Here is a 19,404-nt window from a genome sequence, read left to right on the forward strand (position 1 = left end):
AAAGTTGCAAATTAATTTAAAAACTAAATATGAATCATTTAAAAAAAAAAAAAAAAAAAAAAACACTTAAAAAAAACTTACGAAAAACTTTTTTTTTTTTTTAAAAAAATACTTAAAACTTACGTTACTTTTGTATTTCGTTAATTACAATAGTACTTAATATATTTTTAAAAACAAGATACGATGCCTATTCAATCACCTTGAAAACTTTTTAGGATCCGATCAATCGGTTACCCATTATTAAACTAATGATTCATACAAATAATTTGTAGCATCCTATCTGAGCCATTCGATAAATTCTTATCAAGGCATCCAATCTGAGCTTTCATCTTTAAATCCTTATCGAGGTCTCCAGTCTGAGCTAATCGTTAAATCCTAATCTAGGTCTCCAATCTGAGCCAATCAATAAATCGTTATCGAGATCTCCAATCTGAGCCAATCGTTAAATCCTTATCGAGGCGTCCAATCTGAGCCAATCGACAAATCTTTATCAAGGCATCCAATCTGAGCCAACCGTTAACTCCTTATCGAGGTCTCCAATCTGAGCCAATCGATAAATTCTTATCGAGGTCTCCAATCTGAGCCAATCGGTAAAACCTTATCGAGGCGTCCAATCTGAGCCAACCGATAAATCTTTATCAAGACATCCAATCTAAGCCAATCGTTAAAACCTTATCGAGGCGTCCAATCTGAGCCAATCGTTAAATCCTTATGGAGGTCTCCCATCTGAGCCAATCGAGAAGTCTCGTGACAGTAGCTGAGCCTGTGTTTCTTTTGCTTTGCTCTCATCAAGACACGAACCAATCAATTCACATACTTGACCTGAAACATAGACACTGTTCTGTAGCTATATGCCTCTCACAGTTATACAACACAAATTACAATACAACAACAAAAATGTTTAATTTGAAAAGTTGTTATCATTTACGTCTAAAACCGCCACATACGTACAACACAACATCTTATGATCCGCAGCCAAACGTTGTTGGTCGCTTCTTTTGCGTATCGCGTAACTACTGCCTAAAATTTTATTGACCCAATACGGTCCCAAATATGGAGGCATAAGTTTTCCTTGCTCTGTCCGTCATTATAAAAACATTTTTTTAGTTATTTTTAGAATGGGAGAATAGGAGAATGTCTGCTGTGTCCGAAATAGAATTGCGTGATAAAACATCAACATGAGTCATTCTAGTCTCCTAAATAATGTATCGTGTCACACAAGAAATCTCATTTCTAACATCTGAAAAACACATCTTTCCCAAAGATAAGAACATTGTCCATATACCAAGTTGCCTTGATAAAACGAGCAGAGTCCAAGATCATATTCTTCATCCGCTAGTATACAGCCAGATCGAATGGCAAACGATTGAACTCCGTCCGACCGAACTTTGCTGACCGTCCGTGATAACGATAAATAGTCCGATGACGCGAGATCAAGCGCAACAAAGCAAGCCTGGCCGCTGAGTCGTGCTATTTCATTTTCGGTCACAAGCATAATCATTTTAATAATAACATTCGATAGTCATTACACATCGTCAGCGAACCCCTCTTTTTTGCGAACTCCTAAAGTAGGACTAGCATACTCTGAAACATACTCCCTTACTACACCCGCCTCTAACATATTACCTACCATATTACGTTCCATTTCCTTTTCCTTTATCTATTTCGTTAATAAGGACAATATACAGCTGGATGTTGGCTATTCAATAGGGTAGTTCTCAACTAGTCAAATCAGTTACCCTTCGCCAAACCCCAAAACACGAAATTACTATGGAACCCGTATAAAAAAAAAAAAAAACCCGTGAAGTCGTAGAAAAACATGCCCAAAAGTCGCACTTATTAATTACATTTCCCTATTAAAATTCATAAAGAAGCTAAATAGAAACAAGAAAATGTTTATTTTTACCTTTAGATCTGTCTTTATTTATCAATCACAATTTCATACCTTATCTTTGAACTAGGAAACTACCCAATTCTATGTTCATCGCTGTTAATATTAGTGCTCCCAAGTCTTAAAATGATAATGCAAAATAATACTTGTACGTATTTATAGAGCAAATCTAATAACTGCTGCCTTTCTATGTCTGTCGCCTTACCATCCTTATCATCGTATGGTCCTGACTTTGGTCGAAGCCACATTCATACCTCTATGGTAGGTACACCTGTCTGGTTCACTATTTACAACCCTAACCGCTCGACAAAAATAAATATAACAAGGTGGCTTTAAAACATCCACACGTCCATTTTGGCAATGATAAAAAGTTCTCACACGTACGACATATTGCTTATCAGATTTGTCTGCTATTCTTCAACAGAACGCTACCGTTCAACTTGACATGAGTCTGGGCTCTTACAGAGACTGCACCATAAACTCGACCACACCTGTTGACGTCATTTAATAATAACTTCACATTGCTACACGAACCCGGATGGGGCACGTCATTGTCAATATCGGTCCTAAGACGGTCCGATTACTACTGGCATGTCTAATAAACTGTCATTAACGATTCTACATACAATCCGAGCATTTACTCCATTGACACTTACATATAGCGATACCTCTTTTAACGATTGAACTATACCTTTCATTAATGAGGGAATGTACTCCCCAGTTTGGTTAAGACATCAAAGACTGATCATCCGATTGTCCGAAAGTAAGATGTTTCGTGCTTTGAGAATCACATTAAACCGTTGATCCCGGTTACTATTTACTGATGTAAGTATGTACTTACGTTACGACTAGTAACGACTATGTAGTCGTTACAAAAACCATGACCTTGGCGGCCCAATAAAAACTCTGACACCTATGTTGCTGAGGTTAGCATTCCATCTCACAAACCATAGAAGGAGAAACGAAGGAATGTTATTATGGGACTCTTAATTCATGAGCAAACAAACAAACACCATTGCCGAAATCAACAAATATTTTACTGACAGCCCATTTATACTAACTTCCTAGATAAATTCTGGTGTTGGGTAACCTTTTTAGTTATCTATAGAAATAAATGCATAATGTTTTATTTTTAATAATATCCTTAAATTCTTCTATCCTCCGCCTAACTAAAACAATTTCCAACTTGGTGACCTCTGTATGCAACAAAATGTAAATTTAATTAATGACTTGGAACAACGTATAAAACTGTCCCCTCTCCTTACATTTGTGACAAGTGATTATCTGGCCAGTGTTACCTGCTAAAACTTGAATCAACCCACTACATTAGCAATATCGAAGATCTTGTTTCTGATGGGAATTCGGTCTGGTTGATAACTATCAACCAACATATGAATCAGCCAAATATTAAATCAAATGATTCTAACTAGAACATTCTCTCTTTATTTGAGAGCTGCGCTCTTGTCGGTGGAGTAATCGCCATTCCTCTCTTCTTCCCGCCAAAACCTTCACCTCCTGATACGACACGACCTGCACCTTTTCTTTTATTTGTTTCATAAATGTTCTCCTAGGTCTACCCCTTTCTGTCTTCCCTTTCATTTTTCCTAAAACTAAACTAAACTTAAAGTAAACTAAACTTTTTAAACTAGAATCATTGTACTGCCTAAAAAATAATTGCAAAAGTTCTTCGGTGTGAGAGCCAAGAAAGCTAAAATACCAGATCCTATTATTTTATCTGTAGGTAACTAGCAACCCGCCCCGGCTTCGCACGGGTAGTGAGTTTGGAGTCGATAGCTATAAAAATTAAATATTTTCCATACAAACTTACTCCCCCTATTTCACCCCTTCGTAAGGATTGTTTATAAAGATAATTACCTAAATACGTTTTACTTTATTTAAATAATGGGTATTTTCTAGTAAATTAGATAACCTACTATTAACACTAGAAGTTTCGTACAAACTTTGCCACCCATTTTTATCTCCTTGGCGTTTGAATTTCGCAAAATCTCTTAATGAGTACGTACATTCTAAAGGCACCCCCAAGCAAAATTTAAGACTCCCAGCACTCGCAGTTCCTGAGACTTCGTGATGTCTTAATGACCTTTCACTTTTATAGTTAATGTATACCATGATCAATACAATCCACTGCACGTTCGCCTACATATTAACATCACATTGGTTAAACATGACATTTTTTATAATAGGTAGCAACACCTCTATCATAGGCTCCATAAATTTAAGTACAAACTAGCTCAGCATATTTTACAAAATAAGTAAATGACTATGTGGTTTTTGTGATGTGTTTTTCGCGCGATGGTTTCTGATCTAAGCCGTTATAATAAGCGATACCTATTAAGTATGGCGGTGCGTACGACACTGTATAAATTAGTTATTAAGTTAAATTATAAGTTCTCTTCTCATGTAAGTGACTGTATGTCTTTTTTGAGAGTAAAGTATCTTTAAACCGAAGTAGTAAAAGAATAGAACTGAAGCTATCAAGTATTAGCAAGGCCCTGGAATTTCTGCATAGCAAAGTGAGTTGTGGTCTTTACATACACCGAGACACATTAGTTTACTTTTTTTTTAAACCAAACATCGGTATTGTTACCAAACAGAAATATTTTGTGATATATTAATTTCTGATATGTGCCTCATCCCTCTATGTTTAAATATTCATAAAATATTTTTATCTACGTGACCTTCTTAACTGTCCCGCGTCGTCACGTCGCTCCGCATGTCGCTCTGCATGCAATTCAGGTCGCCGCTCTGCATGCGGCTCAAACGGACGCTCAGCGTGCAGCTCAGCGCGATCCGCATGCTCCTCGGGCCGACGCTCAGGATGCAGCTCAGCCCGGCGATCCGCATGCTCCTCAGGACGACGCTCAGGATGCAGCTCAGCCCGGCGATCCGCATGCTCCTCAGGACGACGTTCAGGATGCAGCTCAGCCCGGCGATCCGCATGCTCCTCAGGACGACGTTCAGGATGCAGCTCAGCCCGGCGATCCGCATGCTCCTCAGGACGACGCTCAGGATGCAGCTCAGCCCGGCGATCCGCATGCTCCTCAGGACGACGTTCAGGATGCAGCTCAGCCCGGTGATCCGCATGCTCCTCAGGACGACGCTCAGGATGCAGCTCAGCCCGGCGATCCGCATGCTCCTCAGGCCGATGCTCAGCATGCAGCGCACAACCTGGCTGATCGTAACCCGGCCTTAGGGTGGTTCTTCTTTATTCTGAACTTCATTATTCTGAAATCTCGCAGAAAATACATTACATTAGTCCTTTACTAAAAATAAACACGCTTAAAAATGTTTATACCTATTTAAAAATAATAATAATCTGAAGTTTGCTTTTGGAAAAAATATATAAGACTGACCAATTATAATTCTCAATCTATTATTACTTTAATTAGAATCATACACTTATTATAATATTATGTTTAAAATATCGGTATAATTCATTCCTACATGTACCTATACTAACATCATCATATTACAATATGCCAAGACAGAGATTTAGTAATTAATTACTTAAAATACTTGACTTGAGTAAGAGCACATAGCGCAATAATATCATATAAAAATAAATTTACTTATTACTTATAAAAAAATGTATATTATAACTAGGCGTGTACTTAACTTTATCCCACTTCTGAAATGTGATAATATTACTGCTCTCAGGTGGGGAGGTGCTCGTCGTAATCAAACAATTCAGCAATTCACTTGAATAATGTTATATTTTCATAAACAATGTTAACTCTCCAACTCTTCATAACAGATTACCGCAACCGAACCAAATTCCACGTCACCGCCTTTTAAAAAGGCGGGAAAGCGTTCCCGTTCGAAAAAGAAGAAATCAAAATAAAAAACAAATGAAATAATATGCCAGTTCCAAATTAAAAATAATAAAGTCGTGACACAGATTCACGACTTTATTCCGTCTGTTATTAAGTTATATAATCTAATAATAATTAAATAATTAAATAAACATTACGAACCCTAACAGTATTTTCATGTATAATGTATCAGATTCGTAGTAATTCGTAAATACATGTAAAATAAAGCGTGTTATAGCGTTCAATTAAACTGCATACCGCTATAAACACTGTAAAAGCTTTATAGTATTACGATCTGTATAATTCATCAATCTGTACAACAATAGGTATAAAATATTTAATTGGAAAAAGTAAAAATACGGAATATTCTAAGTTTATGTAAACAATTTGCATTTCATTCTGTTAATTACATAAAATTAACTTAGTAACAGTTGTAAATAAGTGTCAGTAAAGTGTAAAAACACGACATTTTCGAGTAAAAACATAAAAAGTATAAATAAGTGTATTGATCAAGTTATTGATTGTGACATTCCAGAGAGACGGAAAGGGTTCAGTAAACGTTGAGCCGTCCCATTAGCGCTTTGGTACTGAGAGCTATCTACGTCCGAGCTCCGAGTTCACTGGTTGACGAGTTTGCGGAGGATTCACAGCTGTTTTGGTAAACAAATCACCTACGCAGGTTTGCGCGCAATAAGGTATTTATCAATTTACCTTTTTATACTATATTGCGGTTGGATTAGTGAACTATTTTGTTTACTAATTAATTATTGAAACCAATACAATGAGTGAGTCTGAGAGTGAACAGGTAACAAACATGAGTAAGGAAAGTAAATTGAAAGAACTAAGAATAAAGCGTGGTACTATAAAGGGTCGGTTAACGGTTTTTAAAAATTACGTTTTGGAAATTAAAAATTTAAAAAAGGTATCTAAACAGCAAGTACAAGAATTAAAAATAAGATTAAGCAAAATAGAATCATTATTTACAGAATATGATCAGATTCAGTCACAAATTGAAATTAAGGAGAGTGAATCAGAAAGGGCAGGGACTTCAGAGACCATTTCAGTAGAAAGAAATACCACTGAGAGTACATTTTATGAGGCAATGAGTTTAGCTCAGGATTTAATTGACAGTCAAGAACTTACTGCTCAAAATCGGTCTAGTATTTATCATGAAACAAGCAATGATGTTTCACCGTGCTGTAGCACTAATATAAAACTGCCAACTATCACTCTCCCTTCTTTCGATGGAAACTTTAATAAATGGTTGGAATTTCGAGATTCTTTTGTGTCCCTGATACATAATAATAATAGTCTGAGTGAAATAAGTAAGTTTCAGTACTTAAAGGGTTCATTAACTGGTGTTGCAAAATCAGTCATAGAATCATTGGAAATATCAGCTGAAAACTATAAAACTGCATGGAAACTTATTTGTGATCGCTTTAATAATACAAACCAGTTGACTATTATTCATTTTAAAACATTATTTAACTTTGAAACAATGAATAAAGAATCAGAAAAATCATTGAGATATTTGGCAGATCATATTTCAAAACATTTGCGTGCATTGAACACATTAGGAGAACCAACTGAAAATTGGGACTCTTTGATAATTTTTCTTTTTTCGTGCAAGTTGGATAGTGTGACAAGTACAAAGTGGGAGGAACGTAAAAGTAGTATGGACAAAAGACCCACGTTGGAACAATTTTATGAGTTTTTGCGTAACAGAGCAACAATTTTGGAAATGACTACCACATGCAGCAGCGACAAAAATACAGTCACAGTAAATAGTGACAGACAGCAATTCAAGCGTGTTGATAAGCAGCAAAAAGCATTTGTCGCCGCTGCTTGTGAGAACAAGACAAATAATGGTTGTCTAGTATGCAATGGAGATCATTATTTATATTTTTGCGATAAATTTAAAAACATGACACTCGAAGACAAAAACGATGTAGTATCTAAATTAAAACTCTGTATAAATTGTTTTCGACGTGGTCATTTTGCACAACAATGTAAATTAAGTGGCTGTAGAATTTGCCACCGCAAACACAATACATTACTGCATAGAAATGTATCAAACGTACAGAAATCGGAGGAGATCAAGTGCACTGTAACTAATCCGGTTTCTCTATCATCCTGTATATCGAATCAAGTACTATTATCGACAGCAATTGTAAACGTTGTAATAGACGGCAAGTCTAAGCAAGAGGTACGTTGCTTGTTGGACTGCGGCAGCCAGTCCTCATTTATTTCACGTTCTTTGAAAGATAAATTAGCAATTGAGCCTGTAAAAGTAGACACGGTATGTGTTACTGGCATAAACAACATGTCCTTCAATGCAATAGAGCGGTGTAATTTGGTAATACAATCATGTACAAATTCATTTAGTAAACAAGTGAATGCGATTGTAGTATCACAAGTAACAAGCAACTTACCTAGTCAGGAAGTAGATACATCTGAAATAAATGTACCTAACAATATTACCTTGGCAGATCCCCACTATTACCGCCCAGCACAAGTAGACTTACTATTGGGTGCAGACGTGTTCTGGGAAATAACGTGCCCTGAAAAAATAAAAATGGGAATTAATAAACCTATATTGCAAAATTCACAGTTAGGGTGGTTAGTAGTGGGACCTGTCATGTGTACTGGAGACTTACCTAATGAAAATGTATATTGTAACTTCAGTCAGGAGATCAGGAACCAGTTGAAGATGTTCTGGGAGCTGGAAGAGCTTCCTGAAAAGCAGTCCTGGTCGGCTGAAGAGCAAGCTTGTGAAGAGCATTTTGTGGAGCATACACGAAGGATGGAAGACGGAAGATTTTGCGTCACGTTGCCGCTGAAAGAGTCGCCTGATAAACTAGGAGATTCTTATTGTATTTCAAAGAAACGTTTTGATTCGCTAGAAAAGCGCTTTCGGCGACAACCTGACGTAAAAGAGCAATATGTAGATTTCATAAATCAGTATCAAGAGCTTGGGCATTTATCAATGAGTGAAAAACCTGAAAATGCAAACTTTTTGCCGCATCATCCGGTATTAAGAAAGGAAAGTGAAAGTACACAATGTCGAGTTGTGTTTGATGCGTCAGCAAAAACAAGATCCGGTTATTCACTCAATGATATCCTCATGGTGGGACCTACCATTCAAGACGACATTTTCTCTATACTTGTAAGATTCAGAGAGCACAATTATATATATTAACAGGCGATATATAGAAAATGTATCGTCAAATAATGATAGACGAGTCACAGAGATATTTGCAAATGATATTATGGCGTGAGAGCGAAAAGGAGCGCATGAAGTACTTGCAATTGAATACTGTAACTTACGGTACTTCATGTGCACCATTCCTTAGCACCAGATGTTTGTTACAGTTGGCTCAGGAGTGTGGTGATGAGTTAAGACAAACTATTATATCGCGAGATTTATGTTGACGATTTAATAACAGGTTATAATGATGAACAACAACTAAAGAAAATTTATCAGCAAGTCACCACACACCTTAGCTCAGCCGGTTTCAATCTAAGAAAGATAAAAAGTAACTCTAAAGAATTAATGAAAGAACTTACAAACAATTCATGTAGTAAACAAGAAAATTTGAAAATATCAAATGTGACTCATACTTTAGGTATTGAATGGAACCCCGATAGTGACACTATATTTATGCCCACAAGTAAAGCAAAAAATGTAAAGGAAGGCAAATGTACAAAACGTATAATACTTTCAATAACTTCCAGTATATTTGATCCATTAGGATTATTATGTGTATGTACAATTTCACGTAAAATATTATTGCAATCGCTGTGGCTACAGAAACTGGAGTGGGATGAGGAAATACCTCAAGAAGAAAGTGGAAAATGGTACAATTTTATACAAAATGTAGAATTATTGCAAAATATAACAATCCCACGCCACGCCATCTGTAGTAACAGTATTCATGTTGAGCTGCATGCGTTTTCGGACGCCTCCTTGAAAGCGTATGCAGCATGCATTTACGTACGATCAGTGGATTCTCTAGGTCACTGTACAGTCCACTTATTGTGTGCGAAAGCAAAAGTAGCACCACTCAAAGCGACAACCATACCAAAACTCGAACTGTGTGGAGCACTGTTAGCAGCACGCTTATGTAACAAAGTCACAAATTCGTTGCGAGGAAAAATAAAGGAAAAATTATATTGGAGTGACTCGAAAATAGTTTTGGGATGGTTGAAGACGCCTACGCACAAATTGCAAACGTTTGTGGCACACCGTGTGTCAGAGATTGTGGACCTTACCATTGACAGTGAATGGAATTATGTGCAGTCCGGGCAGAACCCCGCGGATCTGGCTTCGCGCGGGATCGCACCCGAAGATATCCAGTCAATGTCAATGTGGTGGTCGGGCCCAGAATTTCTGATGCAAAATAAAGCAAATTGGCCTAAACAAGAAATTAAAAATGTAGACTTACCTGAAATTAGGTCACATACGGTATGCATTCAAACACAGGAAAAGGTAATAGACATGTGTAAATATTCTAGCTTCAGAAAATTGCGTAATGTGTTTGCATATGTTCTAAGATTCATAAGAAATTGTAAGAAAAATATCACGAAAGTAAAGGATTCATTGTCAGTGGATGAGATTGAAAGAGCAGAGTTGTATTTAGCTCGTATAGCACAGACAGAAAGTTTTTATGGTTTAAACAGCAAAGATAAATTAATGAAGTCTTCTCTTTCAAATCTCAATCCGATAATTGATGATGAAGGGATGATCAGAGTAGGAGGTAGGATTGAGAATTCTACTTACTCGTATAACAAAAAACATCCGATTGTCCTAAAGTCTGATCATCACTTCACAAAATTATTATTTGAATATTATCATGTGAAGTACTTGCATGCCGGGCCCCAGTTGCTCCTTTCAGTCATTCGTGAAAAATACTGGCCTATAAATGGCAGAACATTAGCTCGTAAAACTTTTAATAAATGTATAAGATGTAGAAGACTGAAAGGAGCAGTTGCCAACCAGATAATGGGTAACTTGCCCCAGCAAAGAATTGTACCAGGTTATCCATTCGAAGTAACTGGAACTGACTACGCCGGTCCTTTTTTCGTTGCAACAAAAAAAGGACGCGGTGCTAAATTAGTAAAAGCATATTTATGCGTTTTTATATGTTTTAAGGTAAAGGCAGTTCACCTAGAATTAGTAAGCGATCTTAGTACAGAGGCTTTTATTTTGTCTTTACGACGTTTTATATCTCGTCGCGGTAAACCTCGCGAGATATTTTCTGATAATGGCCGCAACTTTGTAGGCGCCAGTCGCGAGTTAGGAGAGTTTCTTGAGAGCTCTTCCGGTTCAATTTCAGACTCATTTATTGACGATGGTATAAAGTTTAAATTTTCACCTGCATATTCTCCGAATTTCGGTGGTTTGTACGAAGCAGCTGTGAAGTCAGCAAAGTACCACATGAAAAGGGTGTTAGGCAATATGCACTGTACATTTGAGGAACTTGCAACACTGTTCTGTCAAATCGAGGCTATACTGAATTCCCGTCCTCTATGTCCTATGTCCTCGAGTCCTAATGACTTAGCCCCCCTTACTCCAGGGCACTTCTTAATTGGAAGGCCTCTGACGTCGCTGCCAAGTCCAGACCTACAAGATGTAAACCCAAATCGTCTACACAGATACGCAAAGATAGAGCAAGCAAGACAGAGCTTTTGGAACAGTTGGTGCCAGGAGTATATTTGTGAGATGCAGCAACGTAACAAGTGGCAGAAGCGCCAGGTAGATCTTCAGCCCGGAGAACTTGTTCTAATAAAAGAAGAATCCACTTCACCCATGAATTGGCCATTGGGAAGAATAGAAAATGTGTATCCAGGATCTGATGGAGCTTGTCGAGTATTTGACATCAAGACTTGTAAAGGCACTGTTAGAAGAGCAGTCAACAGGATATGTCCGTTGTATTGCGCCGAGTGAAGAATTCCTGTCTTATTTTCGCGGAGGCCGGAGGTTGTTAACACAAGAGAAGAAAATACCTGTAAGAAAGAAAACCTGAAAAGAAAAAGATTAAAATTAGTAAAGAACAAAATATACATAGCTAAAGTTATAAAGTATATACTTACCGTCGTCGCACACGCCGCCGTCGCACCGCCCCGCCGCCGTCGTACCGCGCATGCGCACTGCAACCCGCGCCCGCGCGCCTCTCCCCGCTAGTTCCCTACATGGCCAGTTGCCATCCAGAGTGTCCGTTGAAACCATTGTTTGTAATATCAAGAATTGATTATAATCGTTTGAAGACTTAATTTGGAGTTATTATTAATTTCACCAAGCAAACAACCCAGCAAGTAGGAAGGTACTTAACACCAAGAGATACCGCCCTGTCCACGCCCGGAGATACAGACACCGCCGGAGGTTGCTCCGACTGCGCTAGGGCCAACGGCAAATTGGACGGCTCCGACCTATGCTCCGATTCAGGATTTGTGCTCGATTCAAGACTTTCCTCTAGATCCGGTACAGGATAGCCTAACGATTGCCGATCTAACCTCTTCTTTAATTGGTCTATGTGCCTACATATAACCTCCCCCGTACTACTCCTCACCTTATAATTACTTGGCCCTAAGCACTCCACTACTTGTCCCGGAGCCCACTTTTCCCCCTTTAGGTACTGCCTATACCATACTTGTTCTCCTGAGTTAACTCTCCTGTCTACGCCACCTGCGTTTTCTCTCTGACGTTGCTGAGCCCTTGATACCAAATTTTCCCTATCCGGCTTCAGTGCGTCTAGTTTGGTTAGAAGTTGCCTACCCAACATCAGCTTAGAGGGGCTCTCACTCGTGGTGGAGTGTGCAGTATTCCTGTAATGTAATAGGAAAGTACAGAGTGCCTCATTCACGTTTTGTTTACTTATAATTGTTTTTTTTATTACCCTCTTAACCTCTCATCTGCCGGAACGCGGATCTCGACCAGACACAATGTAAAATCTATTGTGTCTGGTATCTCGGCAGATGAGAGGTTAAGTGTCCTGACTGCGTTCTCCGCCAACCCGTTCGATACCGGATGGTAGGGAGCCGTAAAAACATGGTTTATGCCATTACGCTTTGTAAAATCCTTAAACTCACTACTGGCAAATGACGCTCTGTTATCGCTTACTATTTGCCTAGGTAATCCCCACCTGCTAAATAATTCCGAAAGCTTCTCAATGACCGCCCCGGATGTCGTGTTCAACATACCGAACACTTCCAACCACTTAGACCTCGCATCTACTATGACTAAGTAGGAGTTGCCTTGCACCGGACCCATAAAATCAATATGTATTCTAGACCACGGATGACTAGGCCATGGCCACAGGGCTGGTGCTTGTCGCGGCGGTGCGTCGGCTTGCGCCGCGCATATCTCGCAGCCTCGGCAAACGCGCTCCACCGCCTCGTCTAGCCCGGCCCACCACACGTAACTACGGGCCATAGCTTTCGATTTTACTATTTCCATATGGGGCTCGTGGAGCAGCTGCAAAACCCTTTCTTTGCACCTTTCCGGGACCACTAGCCTATGCTCCCACATGACGCATCCTAGCTCCTCATAAAGTTCTGTCCGCCTATTGTAGTACGGTTGCATACCTACTACCTCGCAAGTCGAGGGCCACCCGTCCCGTATATAACTTAATATTCTCATTATTAAAGGATCTCTCATAGATTCCCGCTTAATTTCGTTATAATCTAATAAAAACTCCTGATGTATAAAATGTAAGAAGGTTTGTTCCGGCAGCTGGTGACTCATTTGTTTACTTGCCGGCGCCGGCACAGGTAATCGCGACAATCCATCCGCCCCATTGTCATCGGTTCTTACGTATTCAATATCGTACGTGTAGGTAGATAAAATAATAGCCCAGCGCTGCATACGACTCGCTACCATAGTAGGTATGCCAGTATGCGGCCCAAAAATCGATACCAAGGGCTTATGATCCGTGCGAAGTCGAAACTGCCGTGCATATAAATACTGGTGAAATTTTTGTACGCAGAATATGATCGCAAGCGCTTCTCTGTGTATTTGAGAATAGTTTTTCTCTGCGTCATTGAGAGTGCGCGAAACATAAGCGATCGGGCGCTCACCGCCGCCGTCGGCCGCAGGCTGCGTCAGCACCCCCCCTTCCCCGCGCGCACTTGCATCGCACGTTAATGTCAACGGCCGCGATGGGTCGTAATGTGCTAATACCTCCGCACTTGTCAACAACGTTCATAAAGGCTTGCTCACACTCTTTTGTCCAACACCAAGTCGCGCCCTTCTTGAGTAACTTATACAAAGGTACTAACTTTGCACTTGCAACAAAGTTAGTACAATAGGCGGACAGAACTTTATGAGGAGCTAGGATGCGTCATGTGGGAGCATAGGCTAGTGGTCCCGGAAAGGTGCAAAGAAAGGGTTTTGCAGCTGCTCCACGAGCCCCATATGAAAATAGTAAAATCGAAAGCTATGGCCCGTAGTTACGTGTGGTGGGCCGGGCTAGACGAGGCGGTGGAGCGCGTTTGCCGAGGCTGCGAGATATGCGCGGCGCAAGCCGACGCACCGCCGCGACAAGCACCAGCCCTGTGGCCATGGCCTAGTCATCCGTGGTCTAGAATACATATTGATTTTATGGGTCCGGTGCAAGGCAACTCCTACTTAGTCATAGTAGATGCGAGGTCTAAGTGGTTGGAAGTGTTCGGTATGTTGAACACGACATCCGGGGCGGTCATTGAGAAGCTTTCGGAATTATTTAGCAGGTGGGGATTACCTAGGCAAATAGTAAGCGATAACAGAGCGTCATTTGCCAGTAGTGAGTTTAAGGATTTTACAAAGCGTAATGGCATAAACCATGTTTTTACGGCTCCCTACCATCCGGCATCGAACGGGTTGGCGGAGAACGCAGTCAGGACACTTAACCTCTCATCTGCCGAGATACCAGACACAATAGATTTTACATTGTGTCTGGTCGAGATCCGCGTTCCGGCAGATGAGAGGTTAAGAGGGTAATAAAAAAAACAATTATAAGTAAACAAAACGTGAATGAGGCACTCTGTACTTTCCTATTACATTACAGGAATACTGCACACTCCACCACGAGTGAGAGCCCCTCTAAGCTGATGTTGGGTAGGCAACTTCTAACCAAACTAGACGCACTGAAGCCGGATAGGGAAAATTTGGTATCAAGGGCTCAGCAACGTCAGAGAGAAAACGCAGGTGGCGTAGACAGGAGAGTTAACTCAGGAGAACAAGTATGGTATAGGCAGTACCTAAAGGGGGAAAAGTGGGCTCCGGGACAAGTAGTGGAGTGCTTAGGGCCAAGTAATTATAAGGTGAGGAGTAGTACGGGGGAGGTTATTATGTAGGCACATAGACCAATTAAAGAAGAGGTTAGATCGGCAATCGTTAGGCTATCCTGTACCGGATCTAGAGGAAAGTCTTGAATCGAGCACAAATCCTGAATCGGAGCATAGGTCGGAGCCGTCCAATTTGCCGTTGGCCCTAGTGCAGTCGGAGCAACCTCCGGCGGTGTCTGTATCTCCGGGCGTGGACAGGGCGGTATCTCTTGGATCACCACCACGCAGAAATGTACATGAGGCCACACTAGATAACTCGCCGCTGTTTCAGGACGCCTTGCCTGCCGACTCGCCTGCTCAGCCACGAACCCGACCAGTTCGACAATGTAGGGTTAAGAGTGTACCTAAGTATAAGTTTTAGTTAAGTATGAGTTATAGTATTGTATAGTTTTAGTGTAGTATTAATTAAGGGTGGAAGAGTGTAATGTAGGTACACACACATTTTCTTGTATGCGGCAGTTTTGCAATAAACGAGCTAACGAACGGTTGTGTTTCTCTTGCGCATACCTACCTATGTACTTATCGTGGAACATCACAGTTAACTTAGACTGTAACAATTTATATGGATACAGTATGTGCCAAACATTACCACATTCAAACTTCAGATTTGTGAACGATTCTGAATTAAAAACTTTAGAGTCGAATATTTTAAATATTATGGATGACTCTGAAAATGGTTTTATTCTTGAGGTGGACTTATCGTACCCTTCACATTTACATGATGATTCATGATTTTCCATTTTGTCCTGAAAAAATTATTGCACCCAGAGGAAAATCGAAAAAATTAATACCTAATTTGTATCATAAATACAATTATGTTATTCATTACGTACATCTAAAAAAATGCTTAGAACATGGCTTGGTGTTGAAAAAGATTCATAGAGCTATAACATTTAATCAAAGTAACTTTTTTAAAAAATACATAGATCTCAACACCCAACTTCGCCAGAAAGCACAGTCTATTTTTGAACAAGATTTTTTTAAATTATTAAACGACAGCATATTTGGAAAAACTTTGGAGAACACAGAACAACGAGTAGATGTACGATTGGTTAATAAGTGGTCAAACAAAAATAATCTAACTAGAAAATGTACTGGCGCAGAGACCTTAATAGCAAGTCCCAATTTCCATAGTGTTTCAATATTCTCTGAGAATTTGGTAGCTATACAGATGAAACATTCACAAATTGTGCTTGACAAACCAATTTATATTGGTTTTGCTGTACTTGAACGCTCAAAAAGCCATATGTACGATTTCCATTACTCAAAAATAAAACCATTTTATGGAAACCGCATTAAGTTGTGCTATACCGATACCGATAGCTTTGTATATAATGTGCATACAGATGACATTTACCAAGATTTGAAGACTAACTTCTTAAAATATTTTGACACAAGCAATTACAACCCAAAAAATGAATTTGGTTTACCTATTGTTAATAAAAAGATTCCTGGTTTATTCAAGGACGAAATGGGTGGACAAATAATTAGAGAGTTTGTAGGATTAAGGTCAAAGCTTTACTGTATTAAAACCTTAAACAAAACAATAAAAAAGGCGAAGGGTACCAAAAAAAATGTAATTAATGGTTTGAGCGTATCAGACTATAAACATGTGTTATACAATGTTGATGTTGTCTACAAAAAAAATGTTCTATTTAAATCAATTAAACATGAAATTTTCACTCAAAAAGTACATAAAATAGCTCTTTCTAGCAACGATGATAAGCGATTGTTAGAATCTGACAAAGTGTCTACCCTTGCTTGGGGTCATAAATCAATTTTTGGCTGTACTGCTTAAGGTGATTCTTTCAAGGTCAATTGTTCTTCGCAGTGGGAGGAATTGCAGTCGTTTATGTAGCAGATTCATAATCTATTCGAAGATTGCAAGCTCGTTTTTAAGAGAGAAAAGTAAAAATACCTATGTAACAATTACCCCTGAAGGAATCATCCTTAAAACTCTTTGTTTGTAAATACTTAGGTTTGTGTACTTTATGTTGTAAGTAGGTACCTATAAACATAAAAATATTATATAAAAAGTTAGCAGCAGTCGAGAAAATAAATAAGAATATGATATACATTGTACGAAAAATAAGTAGGTTTTCGGGAATGAACTGTGAAGGACCAGTTAACCTTATGTAGTTTAAAGTAAGTATATAAAGATCTCCACGATTGTAGGCACTCTCCTCAATAAAACATAAAAGAAATGAGCCACTCACCACGTGATCACGGCATCGCCCTATGAAGTACCGGCCGGTAGGTGATGTTTGAGATGTATTACACAATGTTTCCTTTTGATTTTGTATATAATAGTTACAGTACAGTTTCTAGATCAGAGGCACAAGTCCACGAAGAATATTATCAATTATTTCATCACAAAAACAATATTAAAATGCGGAGCACACAGTAGTGGGTGTCACGCGCAAGATGGAGAGTTTTTTTTTAATGACACCGAGGCTGTGGTTGTCATTGACGTACAGCCTAGTAGCTTGTAGACACATAACTTATATGCAATATTGAAAAAAGAACCAAACAATCGTGTTTCACTTAATACTTAAACAAAACAACAATTAAATCCTAAAGATATTCCCCCCCGCTGCAAAAATAAAGTTTGCAGAAAACATATTACTAATAATTAAATGTAGGCTCGTACCGTTGAATAGGCAGGGGACAAAGCTTAACAGAAGGTCGCTTCATGGTACCAGACTGAGTCCGTACTGTCGCAACACGGATAACACCATCGGACCCGGGATGAACATCGATAACTCGCCCTAGCCGCCATTGCATTGGCCTAAGATCGTCCTCTTTGATTAAAACCAAGTTACCGACAGAAATAACACCCGAACTATTATACCATTTATTTCGTTGCATTAATGAATTAAGATAGTCGTGGTACCAACGACGCCAAAAGTCACGATGTAACCGTTGTAAATGATGCCAACGATTGTTCAAATTAAGTTGCGTTTCCGGTATTTCTGGGACTACTGTAAGAGGCTCGAGCGTTAAGAAATGGCCGGGTGTCAAAACAGATAGATCAGTTGGATCGTTACTAACCGCGCATAATGGACGGCTGTTTAACACGGCTTCTACCTGAACAATCAGGGTTTGAAGTTCCTCATAGGTCAAAAGCTGTGAACCTATGACACGATGTAAATGAGTTTCTATGGATTTGACTCCAGCCTCAGCCAAACCTGAGAAATGTGGAGCTGAAGGTAGATGAGTGCTGAAAGAAATGTGCTCAGATTGGGTAGCATTTTCCATAAGAGGAGTTAATTGGCGATAAGCACCAACGAAATTTGTTCCACAATCACTAATAATTTGAGAACAGCGACCTCGGCGTGCAACAAACCGACGGAGGGCTGCTATAAAAGCATCGGAAGACAGATCACATACCACTTCGATATGAATGGCTTTAGTGGCGAAACAGACAAAGATGCACAGGTACATCTTTTCTGAGCGAACACCTCGTTTTCGTTTTCCAACGATGACATTTAAAGGGCCCGCGTAATCGCATCCTACTACCGCGAAGGCCTTTACTCCTGATACTCTGTTGGAAGGGAGGGAAGCCATTATTGGTTGTACACCAGTTGGCTTGACGCGAAAGCATCGTATGCATTGGCTTATGCAACTCTTGATGACTTGCCTGGCTGAAAGGACCCAAAATTTTTGATTTAATAAAAATTTAACAGTTTGAGGCCCTGGATGTAAATGCGATTCATGCACATCTTGAATAACAAGCTCTGTTAGCCGCGATTTTTTCGGTAATAATATGGGATGTCTAACATCATAGTCCAAGGGCGCATTTGTCAATCGTCCCCCTACACGCAAAATAGACTGTGAGTCTAGGAAGGGGCAGAGTTTTCTCATAGGCTTTGATAGAGGTTTGTTGCTGTTGAGGTTTTCTATTTCCCCATTGAACGCTCTTTTTTGGGTAAACGATACTAACAACTGTAAGGCAGTTTCCATCTCGCTGGTGATGATGGCACCTCTGGAGCATGGTCGCTTTCGGGCGCGGTTTATAAAACGCTGCACATAGGCTAATACACGCTGAATTTTCTTAAGAGAAGAAAATCTGAATAGTAAACGTTGGATTACATCTGAATCACGAACTTCAGAGACCAGAACCATTTTCCTTTGCTCCTGTTCGGACAGTAATTTAGCTTGAGATGAAACCTGGACATTAGGCCAAGCTTCTTTTGGTTGTAGTAACCATTCGGGTCCGTGTAACCACAACGGATGCGTTACAAGCTGGCCTGGCAACAGACCGCGGGAGACACAATCTGCCGGGTTCGACTTAGTGTCTACATGGTTCCACACAGCTTGTGGTAATTTGCGTTGAATGTGACTGACACGATTAGC

This window comes from Pectinophora gossypiella, unplaced genomic scaffold, assembly GCF_024362695.1.
Source record: "Pectinophora gossypiella unplaced genomic scaffold, ilPecGoss1.1 Pgos_46, whole genome shotgun sequence".
NCBI lineage: Eukaryota > Metazoa > Arthropoda > Insecta > Lepidoptera > Gelechiidae > Pectinophora > Pectinophora gossypiella.